The 15,389-nt window shown below is 37.9% G+C and overlaps 1 pseudogene; it reads left to right on the top strand.

Annotated features, from left to right (window-relative positions):
- The first annotated feature begins 867 nt into the window (after positions 1-867).
- On the top strand, positions 868-2,224 carry LOC143672929 (forkhead box protein O1 pseudogene; annotated as a pseudogene).
- The last annotated feature ends 13,165 nt before the right edge of the window (positions 2,225-15,389 follow it).

The raw sequence follows: 15,389 nt of genomic DNA, 5'->3' as shown, positions 1-15,389 counted from the left end.
TACCTCCACTTGGACTTACCTAGTTATAGGTGTTGACCATAAAGTCAAAAATAAAACCTTCAGTACCTTTCTCCTTAGTAAGCTTAAAAACATTCTAGTGTCCCAGCAAGTTTTCATTATCCCTAAATGCCCTACCCCCTTCTACGGAGAAAAGTTCACAGAAACTTTGACCATATCAGCAATGCAGTGGATGATGGGTTGATTCACACACTAAAAACACCATGTTGCTGAAATCTGAAGAGCATGAAAATGAATAACAAATGTATTATTAGGACATGTTTATGCCACAATTTCAGAGAGAAATTTCATGAAAATGAGCTCCCACTCACTTCGTTAAAATTTCTGAAGGTCTTATGGTCAGGCACTTTTATTGCATAGTTCTTCAAATCAAGGAAAACTTTCTTCATATTTTGCCACTTACCAATAAAAAGCATAGTACTTATGTATACTCCATCAAATTTATGTGTTACAAATTAAATTTGGGAGTGCTGGTTTTAATCCACTTATTAAATAAGTTGAAAACTGCCAAAATTTATTGGGGCCCTTCACATGATAAAGATCTTAAGCTCATTCAGATACAAATATATGTGACACTTTATCTATTGTCCCCATACCCAGAAGAGCCAATATTGACTTTGATACTTGTGGAGATCAATATGCTCCATTGGACCTATGGTAAGTCTGCTATGGAAATAATATTGAAAGTCCTTAGAAATTTGGTACAGAGGGAGCCTCTTGTTGGTAAACTAACAATTCCCTTATTGTAGAAACAGTCAATTTATATTGGACTGAAGTTAAGTGGAGGAGAATATGGAAAAAGTAGTGGAGAAAATAATACAATAATACCTTTTATTTTTTAATTAGCTTATGCTGTCTCAGACTTAGGAATGGATGGTCAAGAGTATGCTCTACTTCAAGAACAGCAACAGCTTTGCAGGGTGGCAGAATTCAATTATTCACAATCCTTACACAGAAATTTCATTCATGTACAGAATGAAGGGACTGGAAAAAGCTCTTGGTGGATGCTCAATCTGGAGAGTGGCAATGGTGGGAAGTCCCCAGGAGAAGAGTTGTGTCCATGGACACAACAGTAAGTTTGCTAAGAGCTGAGGCTGACCCACCAAGAAAAATGCTTCTCTCCAGCCCAGCTAGGAGGCTGCTAGGGAAAGTCCCTCATCTCAATTCCCCAATGATGACTTTGACAGATGGAGCTTATTTCACCCTTGAATCAGCTCCAATGGCACTACTCTGTGGGAGGCTTTCTTCCATTATGCCCAAGCAAGATGACCTTTGGGATAGGAATGTGCATTTCATGGTGTACCCACCATCCATAATGAATATGAGATCAGTGCTCCCCAGCCTGTTGAAGATCAGCATCCCTGAGGTCATGGAACATTCTGGACATCCTCAACCTAATCTCACCATCCACATCACTGACAGTTTCCAGTCTTCACCCACAGACATGAAGCAGCAGATGCCATGCTTCTTGCTTGTTCCCCCAAACACTAGTCTGGATTTGCTGAGCCCCAATTACCAAAAAAAGCTTAAAGCCAGCTCAGTGTAAGCCCTCTAGAACAGGTGCCCATGCAAACTCCCCAGAGCCCATACCCATGTGCCCCAGGGCTACTGAAGGAACTGCTTACCTCTGACTCACTACCCCCATGACAGCGACATGCTGGTACCTGCCAATCTTGGGGCCACAGCACCCAGCATCCAGGTCCTGGGCTAGAACATGCTTCTGGGCCTGGGGTTGTCCTCCAGCTTGTGGCAGCCAGGGATCCCGTAGGAAAATGATGATCCCTGGCTCTCAGTCCACCCTGGACATGCTGAGCAGATGCCTGCAGGCACCAGGCAGGGCTTTCCCCATGCCCCTGTGCCCTGAAGCTCAGGCCTGAGATGTCTGACCCTGATAAAGACACCTTTAAAGTGCCTCTGCTTTCACCCATGCAGATGAACACCCTGGGGGCTACTCCATGGGCAGCTGTAATGGATAAGGCAGGGTGGGTGACCCCCACCAGGAGAAGCTCCCAAGTGATGTGGAAAGCATGTTCATTGAGCACTTGGACTGTGACATGGAGTCCCTCATTTGCAATGACTTAGTGGATGGGGACACATTGGATTTTCCTTTTTTGACATGTTGGATGTTAATTTTGACAATATGTTGCCTAATGCAAGCTTTCCACACAGGGTCAAGATGACAACATATAGCTGGTTGTCAGGCTGAAAGCCAGAGACAGCAGGCTACATTTAAAAGTACTTCAGATTGTCTGGCAGCAGTAACTGAGAGAAGCTGTCCAAAGGTGTCCTTCTTAGTTTTCTTGATTTGATAAAAAAAGCATTCCTTTTTTCCCTTCATCAGGCTTTTCAGCGAAGACCCTTTTCCTGTACAAGATATTTGCCCATTATTTGTAGGTTGTGTGCTACTGTAGATAAGGACTATACCATTGGAAATGCATTACAAAGAAGTTCCAAACTCATTGTGCCATATAATTACAGAAAAGACTTTTGGATCATGGGGTGCTTTCAACTTTTGTGTATAAGCAGTAGAGACAGAATTGTATATATATTTTTAATATCCTCTTGGTCCAAGGTAAGTTTATACTCTTTTTGTAATACTGTGATGGCCTCATGTCCTTGATAAATTAAACTTTTGTTTGAACTACCTGTGTTCTGCTGAGCTAATGAATCAGAGAACCAACATCTCCATTCTGTCCCTCCACTGAACAGCTTTGGATCTGTTCATATTAAAACATAATTCATATAAAACCCAAGGAGTCTGTAATCAATCTGCTGAATTAATAGCCTTGTCAAACTCTTTTGAAAAGAAACAGATTAAATGCCAGCCTTGTACAGATCTTTTTTGTTGTTTTGTTTGTTTATTTTGTCATTTGCAATTTTGTAAAAACCATTAAATGGCTCTAATTTCCAGATGAATGATTTAATAACCTCAGTATTGAGATCATTTTTGGAATAGATACTGAATGCAATGTTTTTTAAAAACTAGACTTTTTAAACTCTAACTTTGTTATATAATCTGCTTTTGTGAATCTGTAAATTTGTGAACTCACAGGTGTTTGGGGAAGCATTCATAATTTTCATTTTGTATTGCTAACTGGATTACTACTAATTTTATATGTACTTAAACAATTTGTACACTTTGGTGATGCTTTTAACTATTTTAATTATGTAGTTAGTACTGCATACTGAGCAATATGACCCTTTTATTGGCAGGAATGCAGTGCACAATTCTGGACACTGCATTTCTTGTTTAGGAAAACTTGATGGTTTCTTTGTGTCTGTATGCTTATGTTCCTGGTTAATGATGCACACTGTGCATGGTTAAGTACATGAGAAGCCTTAGAGAAGCCTTTCCTGGGAGGCCTCAAAGTGTTTGCAGGTTGGGAAGCAAGTCTTACTTCAAAAAGAGAGCTCCTTCCTCCAGCTCAGTGCTTTTACTTTGCTTGACTGTTGGAGTTGAGCGCTCAAATCCCCTCAAAATTCCTACTCTTGCTTTGGCCTCCATGGAGGTTGATTTTGTAGCCCTGCTAGAAAGGAATTGTCAGCACTTGTATGTCATCCCTCTTTCCTTCATCCTGCAGATTACATAGTGTGGTATAAGTGGTTAAGCAGATTACATAGTGTGCTATAAGAGGTTAAGCCAAAGGAGGAAATTTTAAAATGGGAATATTTGTAGAATACTTTGGGTTCCTAAGTACAAATGGTTATACCCAAGTGGATGAGAATTTGTTTAAAAATTGGGCCAATTAATTTGGAAAGCAACAAACCAGTTGTGATTTGTACATTTGAATTTATTTTAAAGCCTTAGCTTAAGTTAAGAATTTGAAGATATCTTTAGCCTTTAGCAACCTAAACTCTAATTTAGATCAGTGTGCCTTAATAGTTTCCAGTTACTTGCAATTTTCCATTTTCCTTGTACCCAGTTAACTGGCTGTGTCCCATTTAGCCCATCAGTATTTTCAGGTCATGTGGAATGCCCAAGGTGGGCACAACAGAAGAAGCAGTGCCCAGTGCCCTGCCCCAATGCTCTGATTTCCCTGTACTTAGCCCAGATCACACCTGTGTTGTCTTGCATGTTAACTGCCATCTCTGTTGGCTTGGTTTTTCCTACATGTTTAACAGGAGCACAAGTTGTATGATAGATTTTTACAGTGGGGCAGCTCTGTTACCAGCTTCCCACTCTGACTTACATCATTTTGAAAATTCATCAACAGCCTCTTCTCAATCATCATTGTTGGCCATTCCACAATAGGGCTGGCTTAGAAACCTTGGCTCCTAAGCTCCACATGGGGGAGAGCAACCTGGTATTGTAGCCCAGGTCCTCACTCCTGGCAGTGTTTCTGCACACCTCTTTTTCCCCTTCCCCCTTTCTCCATGCCTTCCTTCATAGTGAACCCCAAAGTCCCCACTCAGTCATTGAAGAATGAAACTAAAATCACTGCTTAAATCTCACAACTTTCATAGACCAACTTTTTAAAAAGATGTATCTTTTAAAAAGAAAAGCCTGCACATATTACCACCACCCCCAGCCTACAATTTTCTTTGTTTTGATATCTGTGGGATGTAGTGGAGTCCATGGGAGATGTTTTGTCTACTATGAAAGAAAGCATTATGTGTCCTCTTGTAAGTCTTTTTCTGAAAGAATACTGACTTTCTGGAGTAATTAGTTTTGGTAGTGAGATTCAGTTGTCAACTTGGCCAGATGAAGATGCCTAGTTATATCACTGTGAACATGAGCTGATGGTATGTGAACCTCATCTGTTCCTGATCACATCTGCAGTCAGCTAGGAGGTGTGCCTGCTGCAATGAGTGGTGTTTTAGCTAATTCGCTGGCACTTAAATGAGAGAGCTCAATATAACACAGCCCAAGCAGACCTCATCTTGGCACTCACAGCTCAGCCCAGACCTTTGGAGATACAGAAAGGAATCATTCTGGGAAAGACATTGAAATTCAGAAGCCTGGAGAGAAGGCCAGCAGAGATCACTTTGTGCCTTCCCACATAAGAAAGAACTTCGTTTAAAAGTTAGGTGACTTTCCACTGAAGAACTATTAATTAACTAAATAAATCCCCTTTTTTTGAAAGCCAATCCATCTCTGGTGTGTTGCATACCAGCAGGTAGCAAACTAGAGCTTTAGTATATCATTGTAAATGAATACTTTGAGAAATGTGCAAATGATATCACCTATGCGGTCTTGTTTGATTTTTTCCCTCTGGTTTGTACTGTTATTAAAAGTATATTGTATTATAGATGCATTCAGATAATTTAAATATAAAGATGTATTGTTTCTGTAGTATAGATGAATGGAATATATTTAGGTAATAAATGCATTACCCATTAACTGGGTACCCATTACTGGGAAAAAATTATTTAGACTGGCAGAGTCTAAATAATTAGCAAATACTGTATTCCAGTAAACATTGAACCAATGGAACATCTTTAAAATGACACTTAAAATGGAAACAGTTCTCCACTGGTATAAAATTTGAACTTGTAGAGTTGCTGGATATGTTGCCAATACTTCCCCCATTTACTTGAAATTCTTAACTTCAGCCCTTAAGAGTGTTTAATTTATAACTGACTTTAAATGATAAGCTTTGCTCCTGGTTTTAGTTTGGGAGTGATCAGTAAGTTACAAACATGGGTGGTTAATGCAAACAAAGCTGCCCAATGTTGCTGCTGCCTCTTGTAGGGCATCAAGCAGCCCAATACAGCCTAGGGTGGACAGGAGGTTTGTGGGATGCAGTACAGACACATCCCTTCCCAGTTCTCTGAGAAGTGTCTGATGATGATGTACTTAGAAACACAAGAACAATCTTTGCTGTTTTTGTGACAACCCATAAATGTACATAAACTATGTTGAAGTGCCAAAAAATACCTTGTATCCAGTTGCAGAAGTGGTGACCATGACTTTTGCACTTTCTTTCTTTAATTCCATATCACTCAATGTATCTACCTATCAGTCTGTCTGTCTATCTATCTATCTATCTATCTATCTATCTATCTATCTATCTATCTATCATCAACATCTATCTAACTTAACCATCAACTAAAAATACTGTCTCAGCACAACAAGAACCATAAATAAGTGAATCAAGCAAAGTTGTTTGGAAATAACAATTTGGAAGCCTGAAAAATGAGTAAGACTATTTGAAATTTAATCACAAAGAAGGCAAGTGACTTGACTTCCCTGATTATGTAGGCAATGAGGTGCACTCAAACATATATTCATTTAGTGAGGAACCTTACAAAGTTGAGGAACAAGTTTGAATTTCTAGTCAAGTTGAGTTTTATCCAACTGAGAATCAATTGATTATATTAAGACACATCCTCTTGAATCAAATATAACTTATCATGTTGTATCTGCTTATGAATGCAATCATTGAGTGTGTCTCAAAATAGAAGATCATTATGACTCCAGCTAACACAGATTCAGGCTTTAATGAACCAAGATTACACCTCAACCCAGAACTACTGAACAACAATTACTTGTCTTTTCTGGAATTGTCATATCAACTTCAAAGTTTTTCCCAGTCCTTGGGTTCTTTGCCTCCATGACTCTATCAGGCAGGTAAGGCCATCAACTGTGGAATATGATTGGGCAGGGGACCCTGGAGAGGCTGTTAACTGCTGGGATGTGGTTGAACAGGGAGCATCAGGTTGGGTAGCACATATTTCAGGTGATATACTATGTCTATTACCTATAGATTTCCTAACAGGAGACTCATGATTTATCCCCTTTATTTTAAGATTTTCTTTTCACAGTTCAGGCTTTTCCCAATTCTTTGCTGTCTGCTAATTTTCTTGGTAAGACCCACATTTTCCCCTCTAGGAAATGTTCTAGGGCAGAAAACTGTCTAGGAGAGCTTAAGCCATTAGGATGAATCCCAAATACTCAAATAACTAATTTATAGAAGGACCCAAGCGATTTATGAAAAGTTAAATTTTTGCCCAAGTAGGATTTCATCTTCAACTGTTTTCTTGTCCTCTAGGTGTTGTCTTGTTATAATATCTCTTGCATACATACTCTTATTGCTTGTATGAATTTATGAAAGGTTCTGGTTTTCTGGGATGAGGTGGGGGTGATATAGTAATGTGCTTTTAATTAGGAAAGAAATAGCCATAGGTATATGCTGCTTGAATGACTTAATGGATTAAGTATTTTACTTTCACCTGCAAAAACACACTAGCATTGGCTTTTCCAGGAACTTAAATTCCAGCATTTACCTTATTAGACACAAACTTACTAAGTAAGGACATGATTGTTTTCCTAAATTTGCAAAATGAAATTCTTTTCTGTTGCTTCCTCATAATTGATTGAGAAGAAACAAATTCAAATAATTAATAACAGTGTTTTAAAATTTGCTTGTGCAGCCAAATGATGAGTTTGAATAATTTCTACTAATTAGGCCATGCAAACACCTCCTCTGTGTTTTTCTTTGAAAATATTTCCCAAGGACATGAGAATGCTCAACTCTTTGCACAGTAAATATTGATCTTTTATTTAATATCTTTATATTCTAAGCATTCACTTTGAATAATTCCACAGTTCACATTATCTGAAAGAATGAGATATTGTGGGAAGCCTGTGTGGAAATAGGGAAAGTATAGCCACTTGAAACTATTAATAGATCTACTGATCAGCCATATATTGTCATGTGGTCTGTGGTCACAGATACATAGCTGCATTAGGTATCCAGTTACCTTCAGTGAAAAAATAACTGAATTTTCAGGACAAAGGTCAAGACTCAAGAGGTGAGCTCTTGAAAAAGCAAGCAAAGGATACTCAATGAAAATTCATGTGTATATTGAAATGTAGCAAATATCCACATATATTATCATTTGAAAAAGTCAGAATTGGGAAAATTAAGCTAGCAAAACACAGAAATTAACCAGAATATGTTAAAAATCTATGGTTTTATCATTACAACCTGAGAGTTTTTGTCTATTTTGCAAAATAATAAAATAAATGTGTTATGCCTTGCAAACAAGCCAATGTAAAAATAATCTTAGTTCATATCATTTTTTTAATAAATAAAAAATATTTATAATTTATATATATATTTGAATCAGGGAATACAATTGTATATCATATAAAGTGTGAAGAGGTACAAAGGAACAATTTTCTATTATATTCTAGAAGATTGATATGGACTTCCATGTGTAAATCTTGTAAATTTATCATATCAACCGTATTATATATGTATAAAGAAAGAAGTGAACAGGTTAGTAATTTGCCTACTGTTAGAGCAATTTATAAAATTGTAATTGCAATGTACCATAAAGGGTATTTTTTGCTACTATGGGATTTTAATTTGTTTTATTTCAAAAGCAAATGTTTTAAGAAACTGTGTTGAATTATATTTTTCTAAAGAAGTTTTGCTTAAGTGGTGCAAGCTGAAGGCCTGGTGATATTATCTTTCAAATTTTATAGTATCAAAATTTTGATGAATGAAACTAGAGAGGATAGTTTACATACAAATTTTTCCAAGTAATTAATTTAACTGACCAATAGATTTTTTTCTGGTTAAATGCAACGTTGATGATTAAAAAGAGCATGGGCACTAGAACTGTAGAAAATAAAGAATAAAAAGAGAAAAGGAATTCAACATAGAATATTTTATATCCTTATATTCCTCAACAGGAGTGCTTTTTCCATCATTATCTGTTGTTCAAATTTGTTCTTCACTATCTGATCTAAGGACTGAGGATTAATATTTTTCCTTTTGAATTCCTGTTCCCTTTCTTTTCTTTATTTTTCTTGGTTTTAGTTTACTTGCTGTGGCTCCTAAAGCAGCTTCTTAAGTAAGCCAAGGAAGCCTCAGATGGTAGGGCTTCTAGCACTCTCACTGCAATAACTTTTCCTAAAGAAGTTTCTTTTTAAGTGATACTAGCCTTTCTTCATTACACTAATATTCTTGTTACTTGTGATATTCATTTCTTCCACAAAATTTCTGTTTCTGGATTTGATCCTGCTTTCCTTTCATTTTCTATGCATTAGCTCGCCCTCTGATGCATGAGACCAATGTTTTCTGTTTTTTTGTGTTCTCCTAGACAACACACATCCCACCAGAGGTAAAGATTACTATTCACATATAACAAAAAGATAATCCCTGAGATGTACAATTTTCTCCTATGCCCAAAAGCTGCTTCTTTATTTATAGGTATAATTCTACTTTTCTATTAGACTGTGTCTATAATTCTTGCCAGATAGTCAGAGATCACCATGATTTGCTCTGGTTCAATGTTCATAGTATAAGCTTTCAAGAAAAATAATAATAGCAGTCATTTGCAGTTTACCAAATGCCAGGCAGTGTTCTAGGCACTTTGTATGGCATCACACAATAACTCTTAGAGTTAGGAACGTTAGTTTTCCTATTTTACAAATGATGGAGCTTAGGCAAGGAGAGGTCTATCAGTTTTTTCAAGGTCCCATAGTAAGTGGTGAAGTAAGTATCCTAACCCAGGCAGAGTCCACAGTATTCACCACTGCACTGTGCTCTCTCTCCAGGGACGTGCTGGGTCTTAAATATGTGCACAAGAAATGAAGGCCTGGTAATCGTTATGTGGTCGCTAAAATGATTGTCTCACTTACCTCTAGCTAGCTAGTAGCAAAATGTGAAAATTGTTGCCTAATTATAAATATATAAAAACAGAAAAATGTTGGCCTAAGAGAATATGGTAGAGCTGCACAAAAAATATAGATAGTTGAACTAAAAGGATTCTGAGATTGTCTAATTCAATCTCTTTAATTTCTACTGAGTAAAATGAGAAAGATCTGTAATTAAATTTATGAAATGACTAAAACTCATACTTTCCTACACTTAAACATCTCATGAGTGGGTACTTTTGGAATATAGTCATTAAAATTCTATGTTGAGCATTCTCAGTGACTAAGAATGATTATAACTAAAAATATGTCCCATCTTCCTCTATCTTTATATTTGCTGTCTATTTTCTCCCACATTACAACCTCGATCACCCCAAGTGTTTTGAAAAAAAATACTAGCTTCTAATGTACTTATTGGTGGTAGATATATCATTTAAGTTCACCTTAAAATATTTGATGAAAACTTTGATAATGTATGTAAGTGTGTTAAGATTTGTAGGACAAGACAAGATGAAATGGAGAGAATTACAGTTCCTCAAGAGGCTGACAATTATATGGCTAAGTAATTGCTGCAGAGAACAATAAACTAAATAAATTTTTAGTCATGTGGTGCATTTCAAAGTCCAGTCACCAATAGTGGGGCCATATGCATGGTTATATTCACTCTTCTGCTCACCGTCTACAGGATCATCCTCAGCTTCCTGAAGACTTGTAGTCCAGAAAGGAGGTACAAAGTCTTGTCCACCTGCAGCTGCATGTCATCATAATTGTCCTTTACTTTGTGACTTGCCTTTTCACGTATGTTAGACCTGTTTCCAACTTTCCCATTAATAAATCTGTGAATGTGTTTTTATGGTTATCACTTCTATGTTGAATCCTTTAATATATACGTGAGAAATTCTGAGATGAAAAGTGCTATGGGAAAACCCTAGTGTAAAAAATTAACTGTATGTTGAAGAAGAATGTGCCATCCACACTGTTCTAGTTTTCTAGCTGCTGGAATGCAATATACCAGAAACAGAATGGCTTTTTAAAAGGGGAATTCAATAAATTCCTAGTTTACAGTTCTAAGGCTATGAAATTGTCAAAATTAAAGCAAGTCTATAGAAATGCCCAATCCAAGGCATGCAGGGAAAGATACCTTGGTTCTAAAAGACTGATGAAGTTCAAGTTTTCTCTCTCATCTGAAAAGACACATGGTGAACATCGTGCTGTCTGCTAGCTTCCTCTCCAGGCCTCTTGCTTCATAAAGTTCCCCCCTGGGTATTCACCTTCATCTCCAAAAGTTGCTGGCTGGTGGAATCTGCTTTGTAACTCTCATCATTCCGTCATCCTTCTCTGCTCTCAGAATTTCCAAAGGTCACTGGATGGTGGACTTTGTGGTTCTCTTGGTCTTGTGGCTCTGCTCAGCTCTGCCATGGCTTTCTCATCATTCTCAAATACATTCTCTCCAAAAAAGTCTCCTCTTTTATAATCCCAGTAAACTAATCAAGACATATAACTCATATAAAATGGGTGTAGACACATCCCCATCTAATGAAGATTAATATACACAATCGATTGAGTCACATCTCCATGGAGATAACCTAATCAAGTTTCCAATTATAGTACTGAATAGGGATTAGAAGAAACTGTTGCTCCTACAAGATTGGTTAGAATTAAAACATGGCTTTTCTAGGGTAAAAAAATCATTTCAAATGAGCACATTCCACCTTCTGAATCCTAAATAAGACATCTTTTTCCCATATGAAAATATATTAATTCCATCACATTACAGAAATCCTTAAACTGTTTTAGGAGCAATACAAATACAACACAGTCAAAGTCAGTACAAAGTCAGTTACAGGCATGGTCTGTCCTAAAGTTCTCGGACTATGCACCTGTAAATCTCAGGACAAGTTATTTGCTACAAACGTGTAAAGGAAGAACCATCATAGAATACTTATATCCATTTCTATAGGAAGGAATTGGAAACAGGGGTCACAGGTTCCAAGCAGTTTCAAAAACCTGCAGGACAAAGTCCATTAGATTTCAAAGGATGAGAGTCATTCATAATTGGGGATTTTGGAAAGTGGCAGTCCCACCTTTTCTAAGGGCTTACTCAGTGGCCCACCTCTTTCTGAATGCAACATTAGGGGACATTGGGGGGACCACCTTTCCTCAGCTCTTCACACTCCAATCATTGGGGCTGCTCCCAGGCTCTCTACCATCTCTAGGGAACATGCTCTATGTTGTGACAGACAGGCACTCTCCCAACCCCAAGGAATGTGCTCCACCCTCTCCAAATCCTGAGGTGGCAAGACTCTTCCACTGCAATGAAGTGGAAGGCTCATCCTCTGCCTTCAGTGCAAACTCACCCTCTCCATGTGCTTATGTGTATTGCCACTCCTGGCCTGAGGTATCTTGACTTCAGACACCAGCCTCCATGATTTTGCCTCTGAAGTTATTTTTCCTCTAATGTATCCCTTCTCTGTCCTCTAAGTACTGACTGGCAGTGTTTCTCTTTATACAGACCCCACAATACTATTCGGATTTCTATGCAGTAATCTTGGATAATGCCCACTAGAGATAAGGAGTTTCCACAAATCCTTCCTTGATAACTTCATGTCTATGCTGGTTTAAAAGGATGTATGCCCCTAGAAAAGCCATGTTTTAATCTAAATCCCATTTCATAAAGGCAGAATAACCTCTATTCAATACTGTATGTTTGAAACTGTAATCAGATCATCTCCCTGGATGAGTGATTTAGTCAAGAGTGGTTGTTAAGTTGAATTAGGTGATGACATGTCTCCACCCATTTGGATGGGTCTTGATTGGCTTATTGGAGTCCTATAAAAGAGGAAACATTTTGAAGAATGAAGATTCAGAGAGAGCAGAGTAGAACAGCACAGCCATGAGAAGAAGAGTCCACCAGCCAGTGAACTTTGGAGATGAAGAAGGAAAATGCTTCCCAGGGAGCTTCATGAACCAGGAAGTCAGGAGAAGAAGCTAGCAGGTGATGCTGTGTTCACCACGTGCCCTTCCAGATGAGAGAGCAATGCTGACTGTATTCACCATGTGCCTTTCCAGATGACAGAGAAACTCTTACTGTGTTTACCATGTGCCCTTCAACTTGAGAGAGAAACTCTGAACTTCATCAGCCTCCTTGAACCAAGTTATCTTTCTCTGGATGCCTTTGATTGGACATTTCAATAGGTTTATTTTAACTGGGACATTTTCTCAGGCTCAGAACTGTAAACTAGCATCTGATTAAATTCCTCTTTTTAAAAGCAATTCTGTTTCTGGTATATTGCATTCTGACAGCTAGCAAACTAGAACAATATCCAATCCTGGCTTTCCCTGAAATGGCTGACTGGTTCCACATTTGGCTAAATCCTCACATTGGGACACCACTCTCTGGGGTTTTCCTTCCTGGAAGCCCAGATTTTCCAGAACATCAATTTCTATTTTCTTTGTATTCATGAGTTTAGTTTTCAGCTTATTTCACTCCTGTTGCATTTCACTATAAGCTGTGAAGAGAAACCAGGCTGCATTTTCCACATTTAATTTAGAAATCCCTTCTCTTAAATATCCAAGTTCAGGGCTTTTAAAATCTGCCCTCCAGCAAAAGCCACTTGGTAATTTTGCTGGATTGCCTGCTATTTTAAACCAAGGACTGCCTTCCTTCCAGTTTACAATAACACTTGCTATCAGAGGTATCTTTACAGTCCACATTTCTACCAACAGTCTTCTCAAAGCATTCTAGGCCTTTTCTATCCAGCTCCTCACAACTCCTCCAAAATATCCCCCTCATCCATTTAAAAAATCATTCCAACATGTTTGATATTTGCAAACTGCAGCACCCCACTCCTGGTACAAATATTTGCTCTAATTTGCTAGCTGCCAGAACGCAAAACATCAGAAACAGAATGGATTTTAAAAAGAGGAATTTAGTAAGTTGCTAGCTTACAGTTCTAAGGCTGTGGAATTGTCCAAATTAAAGCAAGTCTATGCAAATGTCCAATCAAGGCATTTAGGGAAAGATATCTTGGTTTTACAATGCCAGTGATTTCAGGGTTTCTCTTTCATCTGGAAATGCATGTATGAACATGTCAACATAGGCTAGCTTCCTCTCCAGGCTTCTTGCCTCATGATGCTCCCTCAGGGTCATGCTCCTTAATCTCTAAAGGTCACTGGCCAGTGGAATCTGCTTTGTGGTTCTTGTCATTCTATCATCCTACTGTCTCAGATTATCCAAAGGTTGATGGCTGGTGGACTCTGTCGTTCTCTTGGCCTTGCAGCTCTGCTCAGCTATGCTGTTGCTTTTTCATCATTCTCAAAAAAGACTTCTCTCAAAAAACTGTCTCCTACTTTATAGAATCCCAGTAAACTAATCCAGTCTCATGTAGAATGGGTGGAGTCACATCTCCATGCACAATTGTTTGACTCACATCTCCGTGGAGATAACCTAATCAACTTTCCATCTTATAGTACTGAATGGATTATAAGAAACCATTGCTCCCACAGTATTGATTAGGATTAAGACATGGCTTTTCTAGGGTACATAAATCCTTTCAAACCAGCACACACACTGAATGAGTTTATTGCAAATTCTAAAAAGAAGCAGACAGCAAATTTTCACAATGGATGACTCAACCAAATCAGTGGCTTCTCTGAGGATGATTCTGTAGTTTAATGCTAATTCATAAAAAAGGAATCATTACTCTTTGAGGTTAGAATCAATAGAATAGAAAAATTCTGGAGGTTGAATAAAAAGCCCAGGTATTTGTCCTATTTTAAGTTAAAATAAAAATAAAATGATCTCCCAACACAGCTTTAGTTTTTTCAGTTTATATTGAAATGGGACTTAGAAGAAAGTACTTTTTCATTTTTTTTAAATATTAAAACAGGTTACTTTTGAAAGTTTAGTATCATCTCAATTGATATCATCTCAATTTGACTGGCAGAATAAAATTCTGACACCCAGAGAATATTCATTTTAAAAAATTTCCATAGTCTTTATTCTATGTGCACAACAGCTTTCTTTAGCTGTATCCTGCATTTTGGTTTCAGATTACCTCTGGTCCCCAGCTCAATGTCTGTGCATTTGCATTTCAGGATATTAAAACTTGGTTATTGGTGAGTAGTTTGATGATGAAAACAGTGTCTAGGTCTTTATTAGGCAGAGATAATAATTTACTTTCAAACTATATTTATCCATGCTGTTAGCATATTTTTATGTTTTCCCTCACTGGTTACTATGTGCATTTCTGACATGCTGTGTAGGCTGTAAAATGATGCCACAAATACTGAATCAAAGAGAGGGAAAACACTAGGTGGGAAACTTCTGTCCTGGACTGAGCAATCATTTCCTCCCCCTTAGCCAGTCCCACACAGCTTGGGAATTGCCCATTTGGAGGAGTCCATGCTCCTTCTACCACCCAGTGGAGCACAGACTACACCTTCCTTGAGAGTTGTGAAAAAGTGATAATTGTCTTTTTATTTTATTATTGACTGAATCTCTGGGGAGAGATTTTCAGTAGTGGTTTATATTGCCATGCTGATTGCATAACCCTCTGTATTGGGTTATGGCTGTGTAATTATATGGAAAGTTGCAGGGAGAAAAATACAGAAAATAAAAATATCACTTCTCACAGTAGTGATAGAGATTGCACCTATATCCAGACACAGAGACCTGAGCCCAAAGGACCATGACATGACTTCAGCTTTGGGGAGGGTGGAATACAAAAGGCCAGCAAGGAGGAATTTCCAAAATGGAGAA

This window comes from Tamandua tetradactyla, assembly GCF_023851605.1.
Source record: "Tamandua tetradactyla isolate mTamTet1 chromosome 22 unlocalized genomic scaffold, mTamTet1.pri SUPER_22_unloc_2, whole genome shotgun sequence".
In the NCBI taxonomy this organism is placed as follows: Eukaryota; Metazoa; Chordata; class Mammalia; order Pilosa; family Myrmecophagidae; genus Tamandua; species Tamandua tetradactyla.
The sequence above is the reverse complement of the archived record's forward strand: the minus strand, read 5'-3'. Positions and strand labels throughout refer to the sequence as shown.